This window comes from Ovis aries, chromosome 4 (assembly GCF_016772045.2).
Source record: "Ovis aries strain OAR_USU_Benz2616 breed Rambouillet chromosome 4, ARS-UI_Ramb_v3.0, whole genome shotgun sequence".
NCBI lineage: Eukaryota > Metazoa > Chordata > Mammalia > Artiodactyla > Bovidae > Ovis > Ovis aries.
Genome location: NC_056057.1, coordinates 67,886,226 through 67,899,387, shown reverse-complemented (window position 1 = coordinate 67,899,387; position 13,162 = coordinate 67,886,226). Strand labels below are relative to the sequence as shown.

The following is a 13,162-nucleotide window of genomic DNA, read 5'->3' as shown; positions in this document are numbered from 1 at the left end:
ACCTTCCCCCACCCCCAACCCCGGACTGAGGCCCCCCTGTCTCGTGATCCCCTAGAGACCCCCAGCCAGCATCCGCGGGAGTCTGCTTCAGGTAGCGCCACCCGCGGGTCTGGAGAGGCAGCCGGAGGCGACCAGAGGCACACGGGGGACAGGGATGGCGGATCAGGGTGAAACCCGCCGGGGGAAGCGGCTGCAGACGCCCTGCGCTCCCAGGGGTGCCTTGCACAGCTCACCTGGGGGACGGCTGGCTCCAGGCTCTGGGCTCTGCTCTGCGGTGCCGATGCCGCGGCCGGCGAGCGTGCGCTTGCTGCGGCTGCGGCGATTACTGTGGCGACGTCGGGGGCTGCAGCTGCAGCGGCGGAGGCGGCGGTCGGGCGCTTCCCCCTCCCCAGACTCCCGAAGCTCCGGGCCGCCGCCCCCAGCTAACAGCTGGCCGGGCTCACGTGACCGCAGGGCCCACCCTCCCTGCCGCCGCCTCCGCCGCCGCCTTCTTCCCCACACCCTGGCCCGGGGCCGGGCCGCGCCGCACCCGCGCTGGGCCTGATTCCGGAGGGCGCCTGGGAGCAGAAGGGGCGGCTCAGAGGGCGAATCTCACCGAGGAAAGTGGCTCCCCCTTTGCTCGATCTTTATTTCTTGATCATAGCCGGGCTTGCGTCTCTCTCTCAAGCGAGACCTCGGGCTTTAAGGAGTCAGATCCCACTTTCTCTAGCGCTTCTCCGGGATTCCTCCGTTTCGGTTGCTACGTGCGGGCGTCTGTGCCTAAGCGAGATTTCTTCGCGGAGAAACGTGTCCAATACTTTGTCGACTCATATGTCCAAGCCGACTCCCTCCCTGGGTTTAAAGGTACGGTTCTGCGCCATGTTGATAAGCCAGACCGTGTCCCATACTTAAAGACAGTGAAGCCCAAAGAGGTTAAGCAACTCGCCCAAGGTCATGTAGCAGGTAGCGAAGCCAAGGTCCCAAACCTAGGTTAATAAATCTATAGACAGGAACCAAGCGTGTTGATACTGGCGTCAAGGTCATTGGTCAGGACATAACCACCCATCCGTCTGTTACTAGAACAGACTCTCCCTTTATAAACTAATAAGAAAAGATCATGTATACCTATGGCTGATTCATGTTGATGTATGGCAGAAACCAACACAGTATTGTAAAGCAAATATCCTTCAATTAAAAATAAATAAAATTTTAAAAATTCATAGAAAAGATCATCTCAAAAGATATGAAGAGATGGTTCACAGGAAAACAAACTGCAATACCCCTCAGGCACGTGAAAAAAATATTCAAGTTCCCTTAACTGTAAAGCAAATACAGATACAAAGTAGCGTTTTCCACGTGTCAGAGTAGCAAAAATCAAAGTTTTATAACTTCCATAGAGGATAACTTGGCAATACCTCCCCAAATTACAAATATGTACATAGTCTTTGACCTAAAGATTCCATTTCCGGAATTTATCCTAAAGGTGTACCAACACAAGTGTGAAATGATATATGAGTACAAGGTTATCCATTGCTACATCCTTTATGCTAGCAAAGATTGCCAAGCCTATGCCCATCGATAGCTGCTGCTGCTGCTGCTGCTGCTGCTAAGTCGCTTCAGTCGTGTCCGACTCTGTGCTACCCGATAGATGGCAGCCCACCAGGCTCCCCCGTCCCTGGGATTCTCCAGGCAAGAACACTGGAGTGGGTTTCCTTCTCCAATGCATGAAAATGAAAAGTGAAAGTGAAGTCGCTCAGTCGAGTCCAACTCTTCAGGACCGCATGGACTGCAGCCTACCAGGCTCCTCCGTCCATGGGATTTTCCAGGCAAGAGTACTGGAGTGGGTTGCCATTGCCTTCTCCGATGCCCCATCAATAGAGAGCTGTTCAAATATATAACTGCACATTGTACAATGGAATGCCATCTAGCTATTTAAAAAATGAGTACTGATCTATGTACTGATATGGGGAGCCGTGTGAAGAACACTGTATAAATGTGTTACCAGTTGTGGAGGGGAAATAGGCCTGTACTCATTTGAAAACACACAGACTATCTTTGGAAGGATACCTAAGAAACTGTAATAGTAGATGTCACCAGGGAAAACTGGGTTACTCAATGCAGGAGAGGGAAGGAGACTTTTTTTTTTTTTAATGTCTTTCAGTGTTAAGCCTGTGGTTGCGGTTTGCCAGGAGTGAAAGAATAGTGGGAGAGGGCTGGGGGGATCAAGGCAGATACTGCAGAATAGAGCAATGGTCATAGAATCCTGGAGCACAAAGGGACCTGATTATGCATTTAATCCAACCATGGAAACTGTCCTTTTAACTTTTATCATAATATAGTAGATTTTGTTTTTGTTTAGATAGAGTTTAATTGGATCTTCATTCAGTCAGACACTCTTTGCCTTTTAATTGGAGCTCTTAGATCAGAGGCTCTAAACCTGGGAACATTTGGCGAAGTCTGGAGACATTTTTGTTGTCAGGATGGCAGAAGTGAAGGAGGTCTCTACTGGCACCTAGCACATAGAGGCCAAGGATGCTATTAAACATCCCAAAATACAAAATATAGGTCCTCACAACTAAGAACTGTGTTGTGCTGTGCAGTCTTTTCAGTCATGTTGGACTCTTTTCGGCCCCCTGGACTGTAGCCCGCCAGGCTCCCCTGTCTGTGGGATTCTCTCAGCAAGAATACTGGAGTCGGTTGCCATTTCCTTCTTCAGGGGATCTTCCCCACTCAGGGATCAAACTTAAATCTCTTATGTCTCCTGCCTTGGCAGGTGGTTCTTTACCACTAGCACCACCTGGGAAGCCACAGCTAAGAATTTTCCAGCCCTAAATGTTGGTAGCATCGGGGTTGAGAAACTCAGGTGTAGACCATTTCTATTTAATGTAATTATCAATATGATAGGTTTTCAATGCAACATCTTGCTGTTGCTGCTACTAAGTCACTTCAGTCGTGTCCGACTCTGTGCGACCCCATAGACTGCAGCCCCCCAGGTTCCCCCGTCCCTGGGATTCTCCAGGCAAGAACACTAGAGTGGGTTGTCATTTCCTTCTCCAATGCAGGAAAGTGAAAAGTGAAAGTGAAGTAGCTCAGTTGTGTCAGACTCTTAGCGACCCATGGACTAAAGCCTGCCAGGCTCCTCCGTCCATGGGATTTTTCAGGCAAAAGAGTACTGGAGTGGGGTGCCATTGCCTTCTCTGAACATCTTGCTACTTCTATTTATTATGTTCTTTTTTGTTTGCTTTTTGCTTTTTCCTTTTTTTTGAAGAATTGTTTTTCATATTCCATTTTACAACCAGTATTGTAAATAATGATAAAAACAAAGTTCAGTTCAGTTGCTCGGTCATGTCCGACTCTTTGTGACCCCACGGACTGACACGGGAGCCTGGAGTGCTGAAGTCCATGGGGTCGAAAGGAAAAATTATTAGCCATACTGGTTTTTTTTTCCCTAGAATTTACAATATGCATCTTAAACTTATCACTGTCTACCTTCAAATGGTACAATTTCAGATATAATGCAGAACACTTTCAACCGTATACCTATCCTCCACCCCATTTTTACTGCTATTGCTGTCATTCGTTTAGGTGCAGGTTATATGATAATGAGCTCTTTCAAGTTTTCTCTGAAAATGTCATCACTTTACTTTCATTTTTGAAACTTTATTTTGGAAACATAATTTTTGGTTGGGGAACAGGAGGAGAAGTGGACAACAGAGGATGAGATGGCTGGATGGCATCACCGACTCGATGGACGTGAGTCTGAGTGAACCCCAGGAGTTGGTGATGGACAGGGAGGCCTGGCGGGCTGCGATTCATGGGGTTGCAAGAGTCGGACACGAATGAGCGACTGAACTAACTAATTTTTGGTTGAGAGCTTCGTTTTTTCCAGCATTTTAAAGGTACCATTCTATTGTCATAAATATTCTATTGTCAAACAAGACTTGCAAAGTTTCTAAAGAAAAGTCTGTGATTGTATTTCTCCCTCCGTACATAATATGTCCTTTTTTTCTCCTATGGTGGATTTTAAGAGTTTTTTCTTTGACACAGGTTTTGAGCAATATGGTTATAATGTACCTTGGTCTGTTTTGTTTGTTTGTTCGTTTTTCCTATGTTTATCCCATTGGGGCTTACTGAGCTTCTTGGATCTGTACGTTTATAGTTTTCATCTAATTAGGAAACACTTTGGCTGTTATATCTTTAAACATTTTACCCGTTGTACCCTGCCCCTCCCAAATTCAGAGACTCCAATTATAATTTATTAGACCCCTTGATATTGTCCCACAGATCACTGAGGCTCTGTTCTTTCCCTCTCCCTACAACTCTTTATACTCTCTTCATTTTGAATAATTTCTGCTGATCCGTCTTCAAGTTTCCTTATCTTTTCTTCTGCAGCCTCTGATCTACTAATGGTTAATACTGTCATGCAAGTTTATTTTTCTCTTTGTTTTTATTTTTTCAAAGGGGCTTTTCTACTTCTCCTGGTCTGAGGAATGCCTTAATTCCTCTTCATCCCCACAGTAGATATCTCAGGTCTATAGACCTCACTTGGCCTGGTTGAGATCCGGACCTGACCATCTCTCACGGCTTCAGAAACCAGGCGGAGTGAAGCAAAGTTGCACAGTAAAAGGATTAAATGCCACCTGTCAATGAAAGTTTTATGTAAGATACTTTATTCTTTATCTCTCTTAAACTCTACTCTTCTTTTTATACTATCCATTTCTGAAGCAAAGTTGCACAGTAAAAGGATTAAATGCCACCTGTCAATGAAAGTTTTATGTAAGATACTTTATTCTTTATCTCTCTTAAACTCTACTCTTCTTTTTATACTATCCATTTCTCATACACATTTTCCTTTAAATATCAGATCATATATATTGTAATAGCTGTTTTAAAGTCCTCATATGCTAATTCCATCATTTCTATTTTTAGTCTTTTATTGGTTGTTTTATCTCCTGCTTCTTTGTCTCTTTTGTAATTTTTCATCGGATATCAGTCTTTGTGAATTTTATGTCGTCAAGTGATGGATTTTTTCTTATATTTCTTTAAAGGTTGTTGGACTTAGTTCTTAAGAATCATTTTCACACGAGACATGTTTATAAACTGTTTAGAACCTCCTAGGGTAGCTTTGGTCTTCCCGGGTGGCTCATTGGTAAAGGATCCACCTGTCAGTGGCAACCCACTCCAGTATTCTTGCCTGGAAAATTCCATGGACAGAAGAGCCTGGTGGGCTGCAGTCCATGGGGTTACAAAGAGTCGGACACACTGAGCATGCACACAGGGTAGCTTTAACTCTGTGACTACTCTGGTTTTTATGAAGGTATGGTTCACCTGTTGGCTCTAATGAGTGTTCCATGTAATCAGTAAGGTGATTCTGGCTGGCAGGAATTTGGACAATTCTCAGTTTTGTGCGAGCTTTGGTAATTTTTTGTTGCATAGCTATGCAACGGTTGTTCTTTCCTCAGGAGTTATTCTTTGCCCTCCCTTGTGGTGACTTACCATATGCATGCACAGATCGGTCTTCTCTCAGTGACTCAAGGAAAAACTTTATGCAAATTTCTGGGCTTTTTTTCTGTTTAGTTTTCTCTTCTTCAGAGCTCTGCTGACAAATTCTAGCTGCTTTGACCTTCAACTCTGATGTCTGTTTCTTCAGTCCTACAAGACAACTGGGCTCTGTTTTGTTTTCCTTCTTTTTTATCATGTATGGTTCAGGAATTGCCTCCAAACAGAAGAAAATTGGGGTAACTGCAGCTCTTATCAGAGAAGGCAATGGCACCCCACTCCAGTACTCTTGCCTGGAAAATCTCACGGACAGAGGAGCCTAGAAGGCTGCAGTCCATGGGGTCGCTAAGAGTCGGACACAACTGAGCTACTTCACTTTCACTTTTCATTTTCATGCATTGGAGAAGGAAATGGCAACCCACTCCAGTGTTCTTGCCTGGAGAATCCCAGGGATGGGGGAGCCTGGTGGGCTGCCATCTATGGGGTCACACAAAGTCGAACACGACTAAAGCAACTTAGCAGCAGCAGCAGCAGCTCTTATCTTGTTTCCTTTCTCTTGAGAATCCCAGTCCTGTTTTTCTAGTTGCTCATAGGTTGTCCAATGTCTGAGAGAATTTGTTTCATATATTTTGCCCAGTTTTCTAGTTGTTCACAATAGAATAGCAAGTCCCATAGCAATTCTTCCTTCATGGACAGATGTGGAAGGCAAGGAACACTAATCTTAATGCCCCTAAGGAACCAAATGTCCGGATACGACTAGACTCATCCGCACTGCAGAAAGATTCTTCACCAGCTGAGCCACCAGGGAAGCCCTAAGAACTGTAAATGTATAGTTTATACTTACAGAACTTCTTCAACATACTGATAAAACAAGGAACATTTATTGGACACTTGTACCAGGAATGGACTATTGCAGCAAAGATGAAAAAGGTGTATCAGCCCCACCTTTCAAGAAGTTAGAGGCAAGCAGGGAAATAATTAAGTATAGAAGTCATATATGCATATATTGTATGTTGCTGTCAGAGTAACATAAGAGTTATGCATAGATAAATACATTAATCCAACATGTTGGGAAATATAAACAAGTTTAAAAGATAATCATAAATGAGGATTAACCAAACCCAGACCACCTAAAAAAATACACTAATGATAGGACTTGCCTGGTGGTCCAGTGGCTAAGACTCTGAGCTCCAAATGCAGGGGGCTTGGGTTCCATCCCTGGTCAGGGAACTACATCCTACATGCCACAACTAAAACCCAGCATAGCTGAATAAATAAATATGACTATTTTAAAAAATATATATTGATGATGATTTTGCCTTTTCTTCAACCAGTGTTACTGGTTGTCTAAAGAAGCCGATGCAATGATTTTGAGGAGCTGAAGTGCATGTGTAATTGAGAAATACATTTAACACATTGCATGCAGAGGTATTTTCTACTTAGTACTTCTTTTAGTGTAATTATAGGAAGAGGAAAAAGATCTGTCATTGGGCAACTCTCATGAGGATGAACGACAGACAATATTATGTGAGTGAGACAATTATGTATGGGTAAGAAAGCCTGTGTAACTGCTTGTAATCTTATGAGAACCAAAGAAAGGAGCCGACAGGATGTCATGGGAAAAAGAGAATGAAAAGCACTAGTTAAGATTAGTCAGCCACCTGCTTTAATCCTATGACAACCATGTTTAGGTGGTTAGTTTTCTGAATTTGGTTACCATGGTAACAAAGCTTTAGAATGCCCTTAAAACAATTTACAGAATGACTCCCGTATTGAATATAGGCAACACTGAGAGATTATAAGTATGCATATCTATTTTTAAATTATTTTTAGAATTTAAATGATCAATCTGGCCTTTTAGATATGTAGTTTAGAAAGCCATAAATTGTATTTTAGCGAGAAGGTGTAAAATCCTACTCATATAATTAGATGATGGGCTTGTAAGTTCAATTATTCAAATGTGTCATTTCAATGAGTGGCTCCTATTTAATTTTGAATAAGATAGCAGTTCATGAATGTTCGTTCAGGACCTGGTTTTAGAAACAAATTATATATGCTTGACATCCATTGCGGCAACTTTAGGACTCATTCATGGGTTTAGCCGACAGAGCAGATCATTTAAAGGACAGTTGCTGAAACTTCATCTTATGATCATCAAAGAGCAAACTAGAAGATTCTATAATCAGACTTAAGGAGTTTCAGCCTAATCCTTTCTTGCTGATATGTTTTCTTAGTTTACAATGCGTAGAAAAGGTTGACCTCATGCTGTGTATGGTTTTAAAGTAGGGCTTGCTTTTAATACTCTAGTGACACCTGTGGCCACCATTTAATAGATGAAAGCTCATTTTGAATTGTAAATGTTGAGCCTTTTATGTTGACAATTTTAACATCACTGCTCACTTGAGATAATATATGACTGTATCAGAAGTTACTATTAGTTATTTTCCAGTTCTTCGGAAAAAACAAAGTCTGTCTAAATTGCTATAGAAATTTTGGTTTCAATTAAAAGATTTCCTTCATACTCTTAGTGATTAAACAATGATTTCACCTATTGAGAAGTGAAGTCGCTTAGTTGTGTCCGACTCTTTGCGACCCCATGGACTGTAGCCTACCAGGCTCCTCAGTCCATGGGATTTTCCAGGCAAGAGTACTGGAGTGGGTTGCCATTCCCTTCTCCAGGGGATCTTCCCAACCCAGGGATCGAACCTGGGTCTCCCACATTGTAGGCAGACGCTTTACTGTCTGAGCTACCAGGGAAGCCCAGTATTGAGAGAATTTATGAAATTTCTCATTCTAGAGAAAGAGTATTTTGTTTGGGGTGCTCTTTTGTGTTCTATGAAAGACCAAAAAATTGGTATTTCATTTTTTGTCAGTTTAATTTCAGAGAACTGACAATAATCTAGATATATAGAGATAGTTTAGTTTTTAAATCCATGATTATTCTTTCTTTTCCATTGACTTTCTACCTTAATCATAAAGGTTTGGTTCTATTCGAATTTCAAAAAGCACTGCTCATATTTTTTGAAACAAAAATTAAAAGCAGAGATTATTTTACCATCATATGAATTTCTCAGCTTACTGATTTTTATTTACCATGAATACAAAGAAAGGATTGAGCTTTAAAAATTATTAGAAAATTTCAAGAATAGCCAAACACATAGAGGAAGTACACTGTTAGCTTAGGGGCTGGGGGGAAAGTACTATCATTGGGTATAGGGTTTCTTTTTGAGGTAATGAAAATGTCCTAAAATTGTAATGACTATAACTCTGCAAATGTACTAGGATTTCTTGAAATGTAAAAAAAAAAAAAAAAAATCTGTGTACTATGAATTAATTTTTATAAAAAATGAAATAATATACCTCACCTAAAAAAAAAAGAAGAAATATTAGAAAACCAAAGAACATTGCCCAGTTTGAGGGAAATAGGGGAACACCAAAGAGTTAATAAATTTAAGGAATTATTGCCATAGTAGTAAAATGTTGAAAAAAAAAAAAATCCTAGAATTGCTTTACTGTTCAGTGTTAATGTGAGAAAGAATCAATTAACTTTAGTAAGCTGTTTAATTTTCTTTAGAGCCTGTGATTTAAACCAAAAACTTGAATTACCACTGGATGTGGTATGACATTTTGTAAAAAGATCTTATAAAATGTAGCCAAAATGTAGGAAAAATTTGTGATTAGTCTCCAGGAACCATTGGTATAGAGGTAACAGGAGAGAACAATTATCCTGGGAGGAAATCTGCCCATTCAAATGAGGATTTCACTGCAAAATCCTTTTTAAGTTCTTCCTTATTTTCCCACAAGTAAGACGCTGTTTCTCATTTTAGGGCAAATCTTCTGTACTTGTACAACTTCTCCTCCTGGTTATTCCACAAAAGTATAATTACCCATTTAATTAAATTTAGCTATTAACTTAAGAACCAACTTTTTAAAACCTAGGATGTCTGAAAGAGAATGTATACCACACAGAAAAGCTGCACAGCAGTCCCAGTAAATGGGATCATAAGCGTAAAGAGTCAACAATATGTGACTGACTGTCATAATGTCCTACTCTTGTTATTGTTCATTCACTAAGTCATGTCCCACTCTTTGCGACCCCATGCCTATAGCCTACCAGGCTCCTCTGTCCATGGGATTTCCCAGACAAGAATACTGGAGTGGGTTGCCATTTCCTTCTCCAGGGTATCTTCCCTACCCAGGGACTGAACCTGTGTCTCCTGCATTGGCAGGCAAATTCTTTACCACTGAGCCAACCAGGGAAGCCCCTATTCTGTCACATCCGGAGGAAAAAATTAAATTCAGAGTTATATTAACACAAAGTGCACTCTAGCAGAGTAAATCCAACAAATGAACAAGAAAATGCTATAGGAAACTGGAAGTAAGCCCCAAAGGATCTCCCTGCCCTTCATTCTTTACTGTAATGAAAAGTATCCCTCAATACCACAATTTACATTGTATATGGAATTGTTTTTATTGTAACCATTTACTAAAGAAATTATCCTACTGTAGTGTGGAATTTTAAATTAATGAAATGATTAGTAAATTCCCAGAAATCCCCAAGGTGACAGTATTCAACTTTACTCTGGATTTTCAGAATAAGACCTCAGCAAACATCTCATGTCATTTGCTTTTAGATCATAAAATAAAATTGATGGTAGTCTAGCTCACAGGCACTTAGATTGGTTTTGTAAATTACTGGCTGACTCATACTCACTAAAAGCATCCATTTTATGCCAGAGGCTTTATTAGCAGTACAGGAACACAAAGAATTGATAAACAAAGGAATCCACAGACACTGCTAGGTGTTACAGACCTCCTGAAGTCTTTCTGCAGTTTTTATCCTTTCCCTAAAAGTAATCTATGCATATCAAAAGGAGCCACTTAATCCTTTGGCAACCCTCAAGCAAAAGGGGTCAAGAAAGATGATTGTTGGTTTTACATAGAGGACTACTGGGAAATTTTACCTAAATTATAAGTGAAACACAGAAAAGTGAGCTAAGTAGAGAATGACAGGCTCCAAATTGACAAAAATGAAGTCTGCCTGAATGGCAAAGAAGTTTCCAGAGAGAGGAAGTCATGTACTAGACAGAGCCTTTCAATGACTGGTACAAAACTATAGCCACATACACACATATATTGGAGAAAGCAATGGCACCCCACTCCAATACTCTTGCCTGGAAAATCCCATGGACGGAGGAGCCTGGTAGGCTGCAGTCCATAGGGTTGCGAAGAGTTGGACACGACTGAGCGACTTCCCTTTCACTTTTCACTTTCAGGCATTGGAGAAGGAAATGACAACCCACTCCAGTATTCTTGCCTGGAGAATCCCAAGGACGGAGGAGCCTGGTGGGCTGCCGTCTATGGGGTCACACAGAGTCGGACACGGCTGAAGTGACTTAGCAGCAGCGACACACATATATATACACACACAGACACACTATATACATACAAATACTATATATACATCGTTTATAGTTTATACACAGTAGTTTGCACTATATAAATATATATATATGCACATATATATATATATATAAGAGAATTTTTTTTTCTCCTAAATCTCAACTGTATGTTCTTCTAAAAGGGTGGGGTTATAGATAATTCTGAAAAAAAAAATAGAAGAATAAATTTGGGGGAAAGTCTGAGCTCTTTTCTCCTTTTATTAGACAAAATGTACATAAAATAGCTTTACTAACTATCTAACATTCTGCTGTAAGAATTTAGTCATAAAAAATTTCTAACCCTAGGAAAAGTGGTATCTCCACACAACTCATCCTTTATCAGTATATTCCTTTTTAGGCACAATTAGTTGCCCCAGTGCCTAATGTTTTCCAAAATGCAAAAAAAAAAAAAAAAAAAAGCAGAACTTATAGAAGAAAAAAAATATAGGAGACTGCATATTCAAGGGCAGAGAATGAATGAAATTAACTGTCTTTCAAATTAAGGTTCTTACACCACCTGCATCAGTATCATCTAGCAAGTGGGCTAAAACGAAGATTCGTGGCCTAGTAATCAGAATCTCTAGGGAAGGAGTTAGGAATCTGCACTCTAAACACAAATCCCACATGATTGTAGTGTACATGAAATGTGAATCATTGCTACATTTCTATAGGGTTTAGAAACCGAAGCATGCCTCTCATTATGTCTGAAGACTGAGCTATGAAACCAGCGTTTGCCAAGGTCTCTTTCTGTTACTAGTGTGGAGCAAGGAGCAGGAAGTTGCATAGGTAAAGCAAAAAGCAGAGGCAAAATAGTGTTTTAAAGTGAGAAAAGAATTTACCTTCAAATCCCTGGTAGTTCAGTTGGTAAAGAATCTTGACTTCAATGCAGGAGACCCTGGTTTGATTCCTGGGTTGAGAAGATCCACTGGAGAAGGGATAGACTATGCACTCCAGTATTCTTGGATTTCCCTCATGGCTCAGCTGGTAAAGAATCCTCCTGCAATGTGGGAGAGCTGGGTTTGATCCCTGGGTTGGGAAGATCCCCTGGAGAAGGGAAAGGCTACCTACTTCAGTAGTCTGGCCTGGAGAATTCCACGGACTGTATAGTCCATGGGGTCACAAGGGGTTAGACATGACTGAGCAACTTTCACAACGGCTCCAAATCCATATGTAACAATTATGGATTTCTTTGTACTAAAAGGGAATATGCAAATCCTTCTAATTAGAATGCTACAGATATTAAGAGATAGAAGTACTATAATTATAATGTTTTTAAATGGGCATATTAATTTATATTAATGTTTGACATTTCAGATTTCAATTCAAACTAAAGTGGGTAAGAAAAAAATTAAAACAAAACTCATGTCCGGGTGCTCTATGTCTCTGGAAAATAAGTCCTTTGTTATTTTTTTCCCAGAGTTATCACTGTAATGACAATTTGCTTTAATTGAAATGTAGATTTATAATATTGTGTTAGTTTCAGGTATACAGCAAAATGATTTAGTTATACATATATATTTTTTATTCTTCATTACAGGTTATTACAAATATAATGAATATAATTCCCTCTGGTATACAGTAAATCTTTATTTATCTATTTTATATACAGCGGTATGTATCTGTTAATTCCTTGGTCTTAATTTATCCCTCCCTGCCTTTCCCCTTTGGTAACCACAAGTTTGTTTTCTATGTCTGTGAGTCTGTTTTGTATGCAGATTCATTTATATTATTTTTGAGATTCCACATATAAACAATATCACATACTATTTGTCTTTGTCTGGCTTATTTCACTCAGTAGGATGGGGAAGCCTGGTGGGCTGCCGTCTATGGGGTCGCACAGAGTGGGACACGACTGAAGTGACTTAGCAGCATGATAATCTCTAGGTCTATCCAAACAACTTGCTTTTTTATGAGAGGTGAAAGGCATTACTTTTGCCCATAACATTTCACCAAGTTTCTTTTTCTCCTCTTGTAGTTTCCAAACAACACTGAGAAGTCACCTGTGTCCTCAATTCAATGGACAGATAGCATGCTGATATCTAAATAGCATTATAGATGTAAGCGATATCTTATATCATAAATAATAGGGAAAGTACAAATTCATCTTTACAAGGAAAGATTCAAATGGCTAATGACCCATCTGAATCAGAATCATCTTTTCTTGTTATCTTTATAGCAACTCAGAATCTCATTTAAGTACATAGGGAATTTTATAGCACTAATTTACTCACTAGGCATTATTG

General features: G+C 40.3%; 1 protein-coding gene across 2 annotated transcripts in view; it reads right to left on the bottom strand.

The window, feature by feature from the left end:
• SCRN1 (secernin 1) overlaps positions 1–757 on the bottom strand; it is a 65,527-nt gene extending 64,770 nt beyond the window's left edge. The window contains exon 1 of one of the 2 annotated variants that reach the window (XM_004007933.5): positions 596–757. The gene's annotated coding sequence lies outside the window, so the exon portion shown is untranslated. Of the gene's footprint in view, positions 1–233; positions 428–595 lie in introns of those variants that run through there. The other variant, XM_027968645.2, reaches the window with a different exon arrangement.
• Positions 758–13,162: the final 12,405 nt, after the last annotated feature.